Genomic DNA, 13357 nt, shown 5'->3' on the forward strand with positions numbered 1-13357 from the left:
AAAATATTTTGAAAAGATGACATTCAGTGCTGGCAACTATACAGGGCTTGGAGTTCGCACTCTAAAACACTGTCAGTGATTGTCACAATCTTTTTGAGAATCCTGCAATATTAAGATGAAAACATCCATGCTCTCTGACATCAAGAAACTCCACTTTTGAGAATGTCGCCTGTAGATTTAAAGCGACAATACTGAGGCCCTAGGCACAAGAATGCTTCTCGCAGCAGTGCTGTCGTAGGAGAAACAAAAGGAAAGAAGTGAATGTCCACCACTAGAAGAAGGGGTAGCATAATCCATCCATGGGACGATCAGTTATCTATTCAGAGAGTCGAATGGTGATGGTACTAGCGTGGTGTGGATCGTATGAGAACAGGAGTGATATGGACGATGGGTCATAGGTGGATAGACAGACGATAGATGCTAGATGATAGACGGATAGGTTTGTGAAAGGCTACCCAATACAACACACAAGGAAGGTTTTATCCTGGGGAATGGATAGAAGGTATTAAATTTTCTTTACCTGTCTCCTGCATATCTATCAGGACACTGGTCAGACTGGATTAGCCACCCCCCACCAGGGACCTGATTTAACTTAACCACCTCTTTAAAGACCCCCACCTCCAAATATAGTCACAGTCTCAGGTCCTGGGTGTTAGGACTTCCACATGAATTTGGGAGAACACAATTCAGTCCCTAGCACTCTGCTCAGTTATAATAGGGTATTTACAAGTAGTTTACTGATGGTTAATATTTAACAAGGGTAATAATTTAATAAGGGTAATGTTTACTTATTTTACAAAGTTGCATCTTTAGAAACAGAGGTTAAAGGCCAAAAGATCACTTACATACAGCACCAATTTTTTTTTTTAAAGATTGGCACTTGAGCTAACATCTGTTGTCAATCTTCTTTTTCTTTTTCCTTCTTCTTCTCCCCAAAGCCCCCCAGTACATTGTTATATATTCTAGTTGTAGGTCCTTCTGGTTCTTCTATGTGGCCCGATGAGTGGTGTCATGTCTATGCTCAGGATGCGAACTGGTGAAACCCTGGGCCGCCCAAGCAGAGCATGTGAACTCAACCACTCAGTTAAGTTCCACTTATGTACATCGCTTCCAAATTTTGCCATTCTGAACAATCTTCAAAAAACACATCTTTGAATGTTTTCCTGATCACTTCTTCAGAATAAATTCCTAGAAGTGGATCCAAGGCTAAGATCATTTAAGGCATTTGATCATGCTACCAAACTGTCCTCCAGGAAGTATCTACCAATTTACACACCCACCCGTGGTGTGCAAGAGAGCACATCGCCCCACAATCTCCTGCCAACAATGTGTATTCTTCTTCTTTTTGATCTCTGCCAATCTGATTGGAAAAAAAGTTTTCTAACTGTACCAAGGGTGTGTGTGAATATTGGCTAATTGTACCAAAGAAACTGATCAAGAAGAAAGTAAATCAACCCAGTGGAGAAAGTTACCCCCAACCACAGCAAACTTACAAATTAATGTTATAATTTTCTCATGCTTCCATGGGGCCCCTGGTGATATGCATGTGTGCTTTTTATATACCTACAATCATAATATAGATACAATTTTTAATTCAGCTTGTCTTTTCTTGGCATCTTATAAATATTTCATCCATTGGCGTTTAGTGTTCCAAATTATAGTCTTTAATAAGTATATGGGCATATAATAATCGAACGGCACATACTTTCAGATCCTCCAATAATCATAAAGGAAAAGACATGAGGAGGCCCATACCGCCTACCTGGATTCGTTGTCACGTCTGGGAGTTTAAAGGTGATAGGAAGGAAGAAGCTGAACATCTGACATGTGAGACCTCAGGGAAGCTCAAGGGAGGAGCTGTAGGCTGGAGTCTGGCACCTCTGGGTCCAGCCCTGGGCCTGGAGAGGAGGATAACGTGTGAACCCGGGACCAACAGCACCGTGAACGCTGGACCCTCCCCTCCCTGAGGCTCCTCAGCTCATTTGGGTGGATGTGAAGAGCCCTCAGTCCCCATCCGGGTCAGAAAGTCCTTATCTTACCCCTAAATCTCATAACAGCAGAGGTAAAAGTGTAGTGGAAATGGCCACACAGAGAAAGTTCCTCCACACCAACAAGTGAGGTGTGTCTGTCTACCTTCAGAGAAAGGAGCACTGTGCTGCCTAACAAAGATCTCCCAGTGTTCTGTCCACACACAGCCCCATGCCAGCTCTGGGGACTTCTGGGATCACTTCTCTTGACTAACGTGGAGAGAAAAAACCAAAAGCACCATTTGAAGTCTTGTTTCTTTCTTTTCTTCCCCCACTTCTCTTCCCTGCCCTTCCTGAACAATCAATCAAATACAGATAGATAGGTAAGTAGATGATAGATATACATAGATAGACAGATGATGGTTAGATAGATGGTAGATGAACGGATGGATAGATAGAGATTAGACAGACAGATAGATAGATATTGGATTGATGGATAGATAGATTGCAGATGGGTGGATGGAAGGATGGATGGATAGAGAGATAGAGAGACAAATATTAGATAGACGGATGGATGAGTGGATGGCAGATAGATGGATGGATGGGCAGACAGACAGATGAGAGACAGAGCTACAGATACAGATGAAGTAGTCAAGGTGGGCAGTGTCAGGAACGAGCAAGTTAAAGCTGCATGCCCCTCAGCAGGACATGGGACAAGAGCATCGCATCACTTCTGTGATATTCCTGCCTCAGATGTATAACCTGAACCAGGAGGAAACCTCAGTAAAACAAAACCAAGGAGCAGCCTACAAAATAACTGGTCTATAATCTTCAAAAGTCCTAAGCGAAGGAGAGGTTGAGCCTCTGCTCCAGGCTGACGGAGACAGCAGGACAGGACAGGTAAATGCAGTAGTCCGGACAGGAATCTTCTGATCGGATGGACATCAGTGGGATAATTGGTGAAAACCGATTTGAATCTGAAAATTAGACGGTTATTATGAATCAACATCAATTTCCTGATTTTAATTACTGTATTCTGGATATTTAAGATAACGCCGTTGGGTGTAGGAAACACACACTCAGGTATCCTGGGAGACAGGGCAGCAGGTCATCATTGTACTCTCAATGGTTCTGGAAAAAGGGAGGCAAAGCTCTTTGTCCTGTGCATGTAACTTTTTTGAAAGCTTGAGACTGTCGCAAAGACTTTTTTTAAATGTAAACATTTCTAGTGGACTGCTGATACAAAACTGTTCGGAGCACACGCCTTCCTACTGAGACCAGGTGAAAATGAGAGTAAAGGAAAAAAGTATAGTTTATACCTACAACCAAATATAAGTGAATTAAAATGCCTGTCTCAAGACCACGTAAATCTTCCTATTACCTCACAGGCAAACCACATCCAAGAATCTGTGGTCACCTGAGGAAAGTCTACAACACAAAAGAGTCAAAGATAAATAAACAGAAAAGCCGACACCACACAACACAGAGATAATTTGAAAAATAAAAAACAAAACAGATATTCGTACTCATCAAGAGATTCAAGAACCTTTAGCACCCATAAAACAAAGATGGGATAATATAAAAAGGACCCAGAGAATAGGAAAGATCTACTGAAATTTTTAAATTTGATGGATATATATCTTTACAGAACGGTATGTAAATACTACAGTTATGCTAATCTGATTAGAAAAGAATGGATATAAAAGTGGTAAAGCTAAAAAGCTCTCTTTCTCCCTTAGCCAGTCTGCCTCCTTATGTAATTAAACCCGGGAGCTGGTAATTAGCTGGTGAGAGATAACCAGGGTCAGCAAATTTGTCAATTGGGAATCACAAGCATTGGCCAAGGAGTCCTGATTACCGATGTCCACACCCAGGTTCTGACTAGCTCTCCGGGGGCCCAGGAAATGGTGTTCTCAGTGGGTGTAGATGGAGAAAGATAAATCTCCTAAAAAATAAATGATAGCACCAATGACACAAGGGATGGAATGGAGGGTGGGAGAGCCAAGAAAATGACCAATGGTCTGGAAGCGAGCCTGGGGCCTTAGCACAGATCCAGTGTGAAGACCTAAGTTAGCCCTTTCCTGCTGGGGCCAGAAATGTTCCCTGGACTCAAATCCATTCTCAGACACACTTGTGATAGAGGATACCACATTTATTGTGTGTGTGTGTATGTGTGTGTGAGAGAGAGAGAGAGAGGAGAGAGAAAGAGAAAGAGCAAAAAGTTGAGCATATTTCTCTACTGTCATGTTTTAATAATGAGAAATGGGGAGCAGATTATATTAGACAAGTCGATCAAATCTAACTTCCTGGGACTGTTTTTCACCTGACCCAAAGGACAGGAGACAATGGCAGAAGAAAGGACTGCATGATTGCTAGAATTCCTTTCATGTCTCCATTCCAGGACTCAATTTGAGACTGCATTCATGACCTTTCCTCTAAAGCCATTCCACACGAGAGTTGGCTCCATCCTCTCTGCAGAAAGCTCTAGATGCAGACACAGCTCAAGCAGGCAGGTGACCCCACAATTTGTCCTTAAAGTCAATGAACACAATCTATAATGTAGGGGGACCCACTCCTTGCCCAGTTACAAGTTCCTGACACTACAAATGAGGTCTGAGCCATGCTAACTGGAGGAAAGAGATGCCAATGAGCCAAGAATTCATTTTAAGAAATTAGAAAAAGTAATCTAGTAAATTATGCCCATAGGAAATCAACTGAAGGAAATACTAAAGAAAAGAGCATAGATTAATGAATCAGAAAAAAATAGAGAGGCCACCAAAGTCGAAGTTGGTTCTTTGAAAGGAGTGATAAAATTGTTAAACCATTGCCTAGGCCGCTTGAGGGGGAAAAAAGGAGAGAAAGCACAAATAACCAAGGACAGAAAAAATGCCAGGGTGGGGGTTGGGGACATGGGGGCACATATCACTACAGATCCGATAAACATTTGTAGACAATGTTATAACACACTTAGGCCAACACAACTGAAAATATGGACAAAATGAAAAAAACTGTGGAACAATACGTCTGCAACAAAACGACACAAGAAGAAACAGAAAGTCTGAATAATTATACAACTATTTAAGAACTTAAATTCATAATTTAAAATCTTTACACAAAGAAAACCCAGGCACAGATGGCTTCATTAATGTTCTACCAAACATTTAGGAATGAAACGACCTGAATCTTAAATAAACCCTGACGCAGAATATCAAAGGAGGGCATTTTCACTCACTTGACAGAACTGATTCTGAAAACCTGAAAAAGAATGTATGAGAAATGAGAATGACAAGCTGATCTCACTCATGAAAATGGATACAGAACTCCAAAACAAAACGTTATCAAACAAAATCCAGCCATATGTAAATGGGAAACATATGTCATGACCAGTTTGGCTTATCCAGAAATGCAAGGTTGGCTTTACATTTGCAAATCAATTGACATAATTCATGATATTAATAGAAAAAAGGAGAAATAGGCCCGCAGCCTCCCCGCCCCTCCCGCAACGCTCGACCCCGGGATCGCCCCGGCTCGCCTGCCCGCCATGGCCGACAAGGAAGCAGCCTTTGATGACGCAGTGGAAGAACGTGTGATCAACGAAGAGTACAAAATGTGGAAAAAGAACACCCCTTTTCTTTACGATTTGGTGATGACCCATGCCCTGGAGTGGCCCAGCCTGACTGCGCAGTGGCTTCCAGATGTGACCAGGCCAGAAGGGAAAGATTTCAGCATTCATCGACTTGTCTTGGGGACACACACGTCGGATGAACAAAACCACCTTTTGATAGCCAGTGTGCAGCTCCCTAACGATGATGCTCAGTTTGATGCTTCACACTACGACAGTGAGAAAGGAGAATTTGGAGGTTTTGGCTCTGTTAGTGGAAAAATTGAAATACAAATCAAGATCAACCATGAAGGAGAAGTAAACAGGGCACGTTATATGCCCCAGAACCCTTGCATCATTGCAACAAAGACTCCGTCCAGTGAAGTTCTTGTTTTTGACTATATGAAACATCCTTCTAAACCAGACCCTTCTGGAGAGTGAAATCCAGACTTGCGTCTCCGAGGACATCAGAAGGAAGGCTATGGGCTTTCTTGGAACCCAAACCTCAGTGGGCACTTACTTAGTGCTTCAGATGACCACACCATCTGCCTATGGGACATCAGTGCCGTTCCAAAGGAAGGAAAAGTTGTGGATGCGAAGACCATCTTTACAGGGCATACAGCAGTAGTAGAAGATGTTTCCTGGCATCTGCTCCATGAGTCTCTGTTTGGGTCAGTTGCTGATGATCAGAAACTTATGATCTGGGATACTCATTCAAACAATACTTCCAAACCAAGCCACTCAGTTGATGCTCACACAGCTGAAGTGAACTGCCTTTCTTTCAATCCTTATAGTCAGTTCATTCTTGCCACAGGATCAGCTGACAAGACTGTTGCCTTGTGGGGTCTGAGAAATCTGAAATTTAAGTTGCATTCCTTTGAATCACATAAGGATGAAATATTCCAGGTTCAGCGGTCACCTCACAATGAGACAATTTTGGCTTCCAGGGGTACTGATCGCAGGCTGAATGTCTGGGATTTAAGTAAAATTGGAGAGGAATAGTCCCCAGAAGATGCAGAAGATGGGCCAGCAGAGTTGTTGTTTATTCATGGTGGTCACACTGCCAAGATATCTGATTTCTCCTGGAATCCCAATGAACCTTGGGTGATTTGTTCTGTATCAGAAGACAATATCACGCAGGTGTGGCAAATGGCAGAGAATATTTATAATGATGAAGACCCTGAAGGAGGCGTGGATCCAGAAGGACAAGGGTCCTAGATATGTCTGCACTTCTTGTGATTTTTAGACTCCCCTTTTTTTTCCTCTCAACCCTGAGATTGATATAACACTGGTTTTGAGACACAGACTTTGTTTGGCTATCCCTCTCTGATAGGTACCCTCAACAATGCTATTAGCCCAAACAGAGGGTGTTTTCTAAATATTTACTGGGGGACTTGATTCAGCAAAGCCACAGACTTAAATTTAAATTTTCTTCAGGAATTTTCTAGTAACAAACGTTTAAAGTAGCCCCAGAAAGGGGAACACTGTGTGTGGTTATTTTTCTTCTTAATGCTATATCCCCAAGTTTTTCAGACTCATTTAAGTAAAGGCTAGAGTAAGGAATATTGCCAAGTGAGGTAGGTGTCTGAGCCGTGAAGTATAAATAGTGCAAGGTGTTGTTTTTATTCAGGAAATAGGGGAGATTCAAGTCATACAAATTCCTACTCTAAAATCTTCACACCTGATTTTCCAGGATGCACATTTTCCTATGTAGACCTCTCAGTTTCTCCAATAAAGCAAAACTACGTGTTCCTCTTTCCCCATATATTTTTGCTTGTTAGTGTATTTCTTGAGCTGTTTTCATATTATTTCTTTCCTTTCTGGGAAATGGTTTTTTTAAAAAAAAAACTTGGGACCACCAAGTTGTAAAGATGTATGTTTTTACCTGACAGTTGTACCACAGGTAGACTGTCAAGTTAAGTTGAGAAGAGTGAATCAATAGCTTGTATTTGTTTTTAAAATTAAATTAATCCTGGATAAGAGTTGCTTTTTTTTTTTTTTTTTTAGGAGTTAGTCCTTGACCACTAGTTTGATACCATCTCTATTTTGGGTGACCTGTTTCACCAGCAGGCCTGTTACTCTTCATGACTAATTGTGTAAGTGCTTATAATGGAATAAATTGCTTTTCTACATAAACAAAAGGAGAAATAATATAACCACTTCAATAGCTGTAGAAAATATATTTGATAAAAGTCAACATCTATTCTAGGAACAGAAGACAATTTCCTTAATCCGATAAAAAATATACACAAAACACATATAGCCAATGTTCTTAGTGGTGAAATGTAGAAAATCTTCCCACTGCCCTTGGAAATGATACATGGATGCTTCATAGCACCACTTTTCTTGACATTGTACTGAAGGTCCTAGCCACTGCAATAAAGCAAGAAAAACAAATAAAATGTGTAAGGATGGGGAAGAAAAACAGTAAATTGCCATTAGTCACAGACAATATGAATGTGTATGGAAAAAATTCAAAAGAATCTTTAGATAAATTATTCAAGTGAATAAGTGAGTTTAGCAATGTTGTAAGATACCTTCTTGCTATTTCCATATAATACCAATAAAAATAAAATGAATTTCTAAAAGGCATCATTGACAATAGCATCAGAAAAGAAAATGAAGAAAGCAGGGATAAACCGAACGAAAGATTTGCAAGATCTCTACATGGCAAGTTACAAAATGATATTTAGAGATGTTAAAGAAAGCCTTTATAAATAAAGGGGTATTCTAGTTATACAGATTATAAGACTCAATATTATAAAGACCTCATTTCTCCCCAAATATACCTTTAGAGTCAATGCAATCCCCATGAAAATACCAATAGGCTTTTTGTAGAGATCAACTTGATGATTCTAAAATTCACATAATATTGTAAAGTGCCAAGGATACTCAAGACACCATTAAAGGACAAGGAGAGAGAATGTGCTCTACTGAGCATCAACACGTCAGATCAAGCGACAGTAATCACGACAAGTGCCGGGATAGACAGACACACTGATCCCACAGATGAGGGAGCTCAGAACAGATCCAAATACACACACGGACACTTTATTTATGACAAGGATGGCACTGCAGAACAGTTCAAAAAGGACTGATTTTTTTCAATAACTATTGCACTGGATTATGTGTTTCAGAAAAAGTAAATGGTGAACCCCTGACCTCACACAGTCCACAAAAAGCCATTCTAGGTGGATTGTGGATCTAAATAAGATAGGTAAATGATACATTTTCTAGAAGCAGCATTAAATAATAACTTCAAGAGCTTGGATGAACAAAGTTTCTTTAAAGTGGCACAAAAAGGATCAATGATAAATAAGATTACATAAAAATGAAGAACTTTTGTTCTCGAAAAGACATCCTTAAGAGACTCCGTAGCTGGGAGAAGACGATGACTGACACAGGGTTATTCAGTCTCTCCTTCTCTCTAGTTCCCTCTTTGGAAGAAAATGTAAAGGAAGAATCATGAATTGTTTTTACAAAGAAAAGTAGCACCAAGGATCTTCTTCAATACACTCATTATACAGAAGAGAAAACGGAAGGCTAAGGAGCTTGGAACTGAGCCCTCTTAAGTCGCAGCCTAATGCTCTTTCGCCAATACTAGACGAGATAAACACAGAGAACCAAGAAGAAAACAAAAGGATCATAAGATAGCCTGCGAGAGCCCAGAAATAAACCCACACATTTATGGACAGCTAATATTCGACAAGGGAGTCAAGAGCATACGATGGAGAAAAGAGAGTCTCTTCAATAAATGGTGTTGGGAAAACTGGGCAGCCACATGCAAAACAATGAAAGTAGACCATTATCTTACACCATGCACAAAAATCAACTCAAAATAGATTGAAGACTTGCATGTAAGACCCGAAACCATGAAACTTCTAGAAGAAAACATAGGCAGTACGCTCTTTGACATCAGTCTTTCAGCATATTTTCAAGCACCATGTCTGACCGGGCAAGGGAAACAAAAGAAAAAATGAACAAATGGGACTACATCAAACTAAAAACTTCTGCACAGCAAAGGAAACCATCAACAAAACAAAAAGACAACCTAACAATTGGGAGAAGATATTTGCAAACCATATATCAGACAAGGGGTTAATATCCAAAATATACAAAGAACTCATACAGCTCAACAACAAAAAAACACAACAACCCAATTAAAAAATGGGCAACAGATCTGAACAGAGATTTCTCCAAAGAAGATATACGAATGGCCAACTGGCATAGAAAAAGATGCTCAACATCATCAGCTATCAGGGAAATGCAAATCAAAACTACAATGAGGTATCACCTCACTCCAGTCAGAATGGCTATAATTAACAGGACAGGAAACAACAAGTGTTGGAGAGGATGTGGAGAGAAGGGAACCCTCATACACTGCTGGTGGGAGTGCAAACTGGTGCAGCCACTATGGGAAACAGTATGGAGATTCCTCAGAAAATTAAGAATAGATCTACCATATGATCCAGCTATCCCACTGCTGGGTATTTATCCAAAGAACCTGAAAACACAAATGCATAAAGATACATGCACCCCTATGTTCACTGCAGCATTATTCACAATAGCCAAGACTTGGAAGCAACCTAGGTGCCCATCAAGGGACGAATGGATAAAGAAGATGTGGTGTATATATATATCACGGAATACTACTCAGCCATAAGAAATGATGAAATCCGGCCATTTGTGACAACATGGATGGAACTTGAGAGTACTATACTAAGTGAAATGAGTCAGAGGGAGAAAGTCAAATACCATATGATCTCACTCATAAGTAGAAGATAAAAACAACGACAAACAAACACATAGCAACAGAGATTGGACTGGCGGTTACCATAGGAAAAGGGGGGAGGGGGGAGGGCAAAAGGGATGATTAGGCACACGTGTGGTGATGCACCATAATTAGTGTTTGGGTGGCGAACCTGATGCAATCTACACAGAATTCAAAGTATATTATGATGTACATCTGAAAGCTATATAACGTTACAATCCAATGTTACTGCAATAAAAAAATAAATAAATACAAAATAAAAGATAGCCTGAAATTTCCTCATTCTGATAAAAGGCATCTAAGAAAAACCTGAAGGTCACATCAGGCTCAACAGTCAAAGAATGAGGGCTTTCCCCCCAAGATCAGGAACAAGAAGAGGAGGCCTGCTCTCGCTTCTACTCAGCATTGTACCGCAAGTTCTAGGCAGAGCAATAAGGCAAGAAAAAGAAACAAAAAGCATGCAAATATGAAAGGAAGAAGTGGAACTAGCCCTATTTCCAGATGACATGATCTTGTAAATAAAAAAGATGCAAAGGAACCCACTAAAAATCCATTAGAACCAATAAACCAATTCGGCAAGTTTGCTGGGATTGGTACACAAAAATCAATAGCTTATTTCTACACACTAGCAAAGAACATCCTGAAAATGAAATTAGAAAACATTTCCATTTACAGTAGCATCCAAAAAAACAAAATATTTGGAAATAATTTTTTAAAAATTTAACAAAAGAAGTGCAAGACTTGTACACTGAAAACTATAGAACACTGATGAGAGAAATTAAAGAAGATTTAAATAAATGGAAAAATATCCCACATTTACGGTTCAGAAGACCTAAGCTGAAGGCACCAACACTTCGCTAATCGATCTACAGATTCCGTGCAATCTCCATCAAAATCCTAGCTGACTTCCTTGCAGAAATTGACAAGCCGATCCTAAAATCCAGATGGAATGCAAGAGACCCAGAACAGCCAAGACAATCTTGAAAAAGAATAAAGTTGGAGGACTCAGACTTCCTAACTTCAGAAGTAACTGCAAAGCTACAGTATTCAAAACAATGCGGAACTGGCATAAGGGTAGACAAATACACCACTGAACTAGAACTTTCTGGATCCATTGGTTTTTCAACAAGGGTCCCAAGACAATTTCATGGGGAAAGAATCGTCTTTCCAACAAACGGTGGTGAGACAACTGAAAATTCACATGCAAAAGAATGAAGTTGGACCCCTACCTCTCATCATACACAAAATTAACTCAAAATGGATCAAAGCCTTAAATATAAGCACTAAAACTATAAAAATCTTTTTTGAAAAAGCACAGATCTAATCTTTGACCTTGGATGAGGCAATGATTTCTTAGATATGACACCAAAAGTACAGGAAACAAAAGAAAAAACAGAAAAATTGGACTTTATCTAAATTAAAAACTTTTTTGCTGCAAAGTACACTGTCAAGAAAGTGAAAGAATACCCCCACAGAACAGAGAAAATATTTGCAAATCATATATCTGATAAGGGAATTGCACCTAGAATACACAAAGAATACTTACATCTCAAAAATAAAAAGACAACTCAGTTATAAAAATGGGCAAAGAATCTGAAAAGATGTTTCTCAAAAGAAGATACACAAAGAGCCAGTAAGCACGTGAAAAGATGCTCAACATCATCAGCCATGAGGGAAATGCAAATCAAAATCACAATGAGGTACCACTTCACACCCAGGGATGGTATAACCAAAGACGCAAACGTTGGCATGGATGTGGAGAAACTGGAACCTTCACGCAGTCCTGGCAGGAATGTAAAGTCGTGCAGCCACTTTGGAAAACAGTCTGGCAGTTGTTTAAAAGATTAAACACAGTAGTTACCTATGACCCAGCAACTCCACCCTTAGGTATATACCCGAGAGAAATGAAAACACATTTCCACACAAAAGCTAGTACACGAATGTCCATAGCAGCATTATTCACAATAGCCAAAAGTGGAAACAACCCAAATGTCCATCAACCAATGAACGGATAAATACAAGTGGCCCATTCATACAACGGAATAGTATTTACCAATAAAAAGGACTAAAGCCCTGATACGTGGTATAACATAGATGAACCTTGAAAATATGCTCAGTGAAAGAAGCCAGTCACAAAAAAAACACCTATTGCAAGATTCTATTTATATAAAATGCCAGAACAGGCATTTTAACAATTAGGGTGCAGGGGACGAATGACTGCTAATGGGTACAGGGTTTCTTTCTGGGGTGGTGAAATGTTCTAAGATTGCTTGTGGTGACAGCTGCACAACTTTGTGAAGATACTAAGGACCACTGAATTGTACACTTTAAATAGGTGAGTTGTATGGTATGTTAATTACATCTTAATAAGCAATTATTTAATAATAATAATAAAAAAGACAAGCTGGGGGCTGGCCCCGTGGCACAGTGGTTAAGTTCGCGCGCTCCGCTGCAGGCGTCCCAGTGTTTCGTTGGTTCGAATCCTGGGCGCGGACATGGCACTGCTCATCAAACCACGCTGAGGCAGCGTCCCACACACCACAACTAGAAGAACCCACAACGAGAAATATACAACTATGTACTGGGGGGCTTTGGGGAGAAAAAGGAAAAAATAAAATCTTAATAAAAAAAAAAAAAGACAAGCTGTTTCCAAACTACAGATCTACATTAGGAAAAGCGAATCGTATATTTTTCAAAGTTATAATGAGTTTATAATAGTAACACAGTCCTTTCCACGTGATACTGTCCCAAGAATTTATCTTTAAAAAAAATTTTTTTAACCTTTCACCGGGTTTCTTCCACTTTCATCCCTTTTCCCCTCTCCCTGACCGGCGCCCTCCTTCCCCTTCGGTCCCCTCCGAGGTCACAGCACGCATTCCGCGTTCCCCGGAGCGCGCGAGTCCCGGGGTCCCCAGGGCGCGGGGCTCAGCCGACGGGGCGGGCCCGGGGGCGGCCGCTGTGACCTCGGGGCGTGTGCAAACACCGCCCTCCGCGGCCACCGATAGGTCCCACCCTACC

At 40.4% G+C, this 13357-nt stretch overlaps 1 long non-coding RNA gene and 1 pseudogene across 2 annotated transcripts in view; one reads left to right on the top strand and one right to left on the bottom strand.

Moving 5' to 3' along the window:
• The window catches only part of LOC138921644 (uncharacterized), a 38789-nt gene that overhangs the window by 23693 nt on the left and 1739 nt on the right, over positions 1-13357 (bottom strand). Inside the window, exons 1-2 of one of the 2 annotated variants that reach the window (XR_011434387.1) lie at positions 13121-13252; positions 1763-1898 (exon numbers count right to left, since the gene is read on the bottom strand). This is a non-coding gene — a long non-coding RNA (uncharacterized lncRNA). Of the gene's footprint in view, positions 1-1762; positions 1899-13120; positions 13253-13357 lie in introns of those variants that run through there. The other variant, XR_011434386.1, reaches the window with a different exon arrangement.
• On the top strand, positions 5433-6929 carry LOC100630354 (histone-binding protein RBBP4 pseudogene; annotated as a pseudogene).

This window comes from Equus caballus, chromosome 31, assembly GCF_041296265.1.
Source record: "Equus caballus isolate H_3958 breed thoroughbred chromosome 31, TB-T2T, whole genome shotgun sequence".
Lineage (NCBI taxonomy): Eukaryota > Metazoa > Chordata > Mammalia > Perissodactyla > Equidae > Equus > Equus caballus.